Source organism: Sinocyclocheilus rhinocerous, unplaced genomic scaffold, assembly GCF_001515625.1.
Source record: "Sinocyclocheilus rhinocerous isolate Xijiao unplaced genomic scaffold, SAMN03320098_v1.1 scaffold1728, whole genome shotgun sequence".
NCBI lineage: Eukaryota > Metazoa > Chordata > Actinopteri > Cypriniformes > Cyprinidae > Sinocyclocheilus > Sinocyclocheilus rhinocerous.
This window is the reverse complement of record NW_015630992.1, coordinates 58626-62933: the sequence shown is the minus strand read 5'-3', so window position 1 is coordinate 62933 and position 4308 is coordinate 58626. Positions and strand designations below refer to the sequence as shown.

At 32.7% G+C, this 4308-nt stretch overlaps 1 protein-coding gene across 1 annotated transcript in view; it reads right to left on the bottom strand.

Moving 5' to 3' along the window:
* Nucleotides 1–3639, bottom strand: part of LOC107740923 (uncharacterized) — a 10602-nt gene extending 6963 nt beyond the window's left edge. The window contains exon 1 of the mRNA XM_016553477.1: nucleotides 3568–3639. The gene's annotated coding sequence lies outside the window, so the exon portion shown is untranslated. The remainder of the gene's footprint in view (nucleotides 1–3567) is intronic.
* Between the last annotated feature and the right edge of the window lie 669 nt (nucleotides 3640–4308).

Here is a 4308-nt window from a genome sequence, read left to right as displayed (position 1 = left end):
TATATATAAATAAATTAAAATTAAATAAATGGTAATATACATTTAAAAAAATACAAATTATATATTAATAAAAAAAATTAAAAAAATCTGTTCAAACATGTTTTGTTGAGTTTTGTTGGTCTTCATGCTGAAACACAAATGCTGTAAGGATGCAGACAAAGAACAGCGAGTCTGTTAAAAACCACAGAGTCCAAACAGCAGCAGATCAACAGTCAGGGGTTCGTCTGTTCAACACGCTGAACTTTCAGAAACTCCTGCTGTTCTGACCTTTACAAGCATCTTACAGGACACAAAGCACACACGGCACAGTGAAAACTGAGCACAGCACTGATACTGAACAACACACTACAGAGACAATCAGACAGTTGCCATTTAGGAGCAGAGAAAACACATCCTGCCTAACAGTGCTTTAAAAAGAAGCCCTCTGCAGTGCACTTCTGATCAAACAAGGGCAACGTTCATCTGCACTGTTTACTAAAAGCCTGGGTTGTTAACATGGGATTTGTCATTTCCTTCCTTGGCAATACGAACACAGGGACAGCAGCCAAAAAAAATTCTCTCGACATGAAAGTCACACTTAAAAACGTATGAATTTAAACTTAAGTCCCATCTGCAAAATATTTTTTTTTTAAAACTTTTTTATTACTTTTATCCAGCTGGTGTAAAGGTGATTTTTAGTGGATGCAAGTCAGTTCTATTCAAGTTCACACACTCTGAAAAATTTGGTGAAGAAACAATTTTCACTCACATTGAATTAAATGTCAAATGTTTAAGAAAAAAAGAGAAATCGTATTTTCTTGTAAAACATTTTATCACATTATCGATGTATGTTTGACAGCTAAAAACTGTCTGAAATACATGTTTTGAACAATATATCTATTGATGTATAATTAAAAACTAACTTAGGCGTTACATTTTTATTCATATTTCTTAAATTATTTGTATTAATTTATTCTAATATTTGAATCATTAAATTATCAAAATTATATATATATATATACACTGAAAGAAATAATGAATAATAATTATTATTAATTAATAAATAATTATGTTTATTTCTTTTTTGTCTCTTTGCTTTTCAGAATGACTTCTGCTCTATTGGCTACTGGACTATTCAGGCCAGTTTGAAAGACAACACACACACACAGCACATTTGAACCAAGTCCAAAATGACATTGGGAAAGATCTGTCAATATAATTTTAAACTGCAACTGGATATAAAATGTGATGGAATATTTCAGCGAAATACATTTTTTAAATAAATAAATACATTAAAATAAATTAAAATATTACAATTTATTATACATACATACATACATACATATATATAACAAAGAGTGAAAAATTTAAGGGGGTCTGAATACTTTCCGTACCCACTGTATATATACATTGCATATAGGATGTTTATATCCAAATTAATGTGTACTCTATAAACACACACACACACACACACACACACTAATATGGATATAAACACCCTGCATCACTCCCTGTCTAACTCCTCCCCCTCAATTAATGTAAAAAGCAAGCAGAGCCATTATTTCCCACAGCAACGAACACTTCAGAGCTCGCACCGCAGTGAAAACAGCCTTTAAGGCGCACGAGAGGACACTTTCTGCTTCACTTCTTCAGCCCATAAAGCACCTAGAGCTGGGGTAAACAGACCCCTGCTTGACCATCACAACACACTCACACATACACAAACAGCTCCCAGCGCTGACAAGCAGGACAAATGATTTGTCCCCAAACACCACCCCATGTGCTCTCTTCACTTCAGCAGTTCATCTGGAGCGAGAGCGCTGATAACAGCCGCGATGGGTCGACTGAGGCGCGCACTGACATATTACTTGCTCATACACTACTACAGCATTCAATAATATTTTGAATAATGTTTTATTTTTATATTTTCAGTTTATTATAATTATATTTATAGTTTAATTTCAGTTCATTTTATTTTTTTGCTTTAATAATTTTAAATGTTTTTTTTTTATTAGTTTTTTTATTTATCTATTTAGCTTTATTTATATTCAGTTTTGGGGGTAACGCATTACAAGTAACGCGAGTTACGTAATCAGATTACTTTTTTCCAAGTAACTAGTAAAGTAACGCATTACTTTTTAATTTACAAGAGAATATCGGAGTTAATTTTTCAAATAAGTAATGCAAGTTACTTTTCCCCCCCAATTTATTGATTGACAGCTCTCCTGTCCCCATGTTGAGAGAAATCAGAAGATGTTACTGTAGTTCAAAATAAATATTGTGTTCTTTTTTTATTGCTGAAGTGTGTTGAAATTTCTTCTTCTGCATTCTACTGTACGGACGTAAATTTACTTTCCCTTCAGCCTGAGGCTTATTCGTTTCACTTTTGGTGTGAAAAGGCTTTTATATTTGCCAAAAATATAACTTTTTTTATTTTAAAAACAAACAAGCAAGCCCTGTCCAGATTTAAAAAGTAACGCAAAAGTAATGTAACGCATTACTTTCCATAAAAGTAACTAAGTAACGTAATTAGTTAATTTTTTATGGAGTAACGCAATATTGTAATGCATTACTTTTAAAAGTAACTTCCCCCAACACTGTTTATATTTCAGTATTAGTGAAGTTTTTTAAATGTATTTTAAATCTAATATTGATATTTTCTTTCTTTTTTTTAAAAATTAAATCAAAACGGTTTTGAATAGTACTAGTTTTAGTTAACAATAACAACACTGCTTTTTAAAAGCTGCTGATGTTTTCAGTATGGCAGGGTACAGCTGAGAGGATTCTCCTTCAGAAACAGTAATGCAGAGCTAGAAATCATATAATCGCTTGCTCTTATCATTACTGAAGTGTTAGGCTGAGTGCTAGCTGTTGTTTAACACTCTGCATGGGGCTTTAATTGACCCCGAGCCTCTGTGGTGAGATCTGTCAAAGGGTGACAGGCTGACAAAATACACACTTGGCAACCCTTTTCCCATCCACAACACCACAATACACGAAATATTGTATTATGTTTTCAGTTTAAAGCTACCATCAAACATAATTTACAACATGCTAACGTTCAAAAACCGGTCACTGCTTGTCAGTTTGTTGTTAACTCAAACTATTAAAAATCATTTTCAGTAACTGAAATAAAGCTGAAATAAATTATAATAATAGAACGAAAAACCTAAACTTAAATGAAAATTGGCAACTAACTGAAATAACTAGGCAGAAGTACTAAAATTACTAAAAGTAAAATAAAATTATAATATGAAAATGACAAAAACACATAACAATATTACTAAAGCTTAATCTGAAATTAAAATGAAAACTGAAAATATAATATATATTAAATAAATATTAATAAATTACAAATATTTGATACATATTAACAAATATTAATAAATACTAAGATAGCATAATACTAAAATAACACTGCTCTATGTCAGTGGTTCTACAGAAGTTAACATGCTGCCTTAGAAGTCAGCTGTCTATATAGGCAGTGAGCAGCTCCCTAGGTTTTGGGAAGCTATACAAATAATGTTTTGGTAATTTCTGATATCACCTAAAAACAACATCATCTCCGAAGCATTTGAGGACACTTACTGTAGATAATGGACGAAGGTGGGATCTCGGCCGTTGAATCCTCATACCTCCTTTGGTAGTTAGGCTCCCTAAAAATACACAACGCACTGAACTCAGTAGTGTTCTTTAGCAGTGTTGTGCTTTGCTTGTGTGGTGGTCACAGTAGACTCTGTGCTCCCTTCACTTTCATTTCAATCATATGAATGTGGAAGAATAAGCACAAAAGCATATGCTTAGAATTTTCGTCTTTCACTGCATCATTTAAAGTTCACATTTGGCAAACATGTAATATGGAGGAATTTGTGAAATCAAAAGAAATTCTAAATGCCACAGATTGACCTCTTGCCTAAAACATGATTTTGGTGCTGTCAAGTCATCCTGTTCTATACACAGTACGTTTAAAGTAATGCAGTACATACACTTAAATTTCAGGTAAGAGCAGCTGTATGAAGCAGTCATCTAGTGTGAACGCCCCTTTAGTCAGTCTGCATTAGTTCTTCCCAAGCCTAACCTTTCTGAGACTCAAAATAGTTTAATAGAATGAAGTAAACACCTCCATCTAACATTACTGAGACACGATGTGCTCTGATTCACAATCACAACATGATATGAACAGCTTCCCATGAATCTGATCCCTTATCTGAAAAAGAAAAAAAATTCAAACTGTACTGAAAAAGCACTCTTTGCTTACACAGAAGGCAAGTCTTGCATGACGTTTACCATGTAAAAAAAAAAAAATATATATATATTTATTTTTAATTA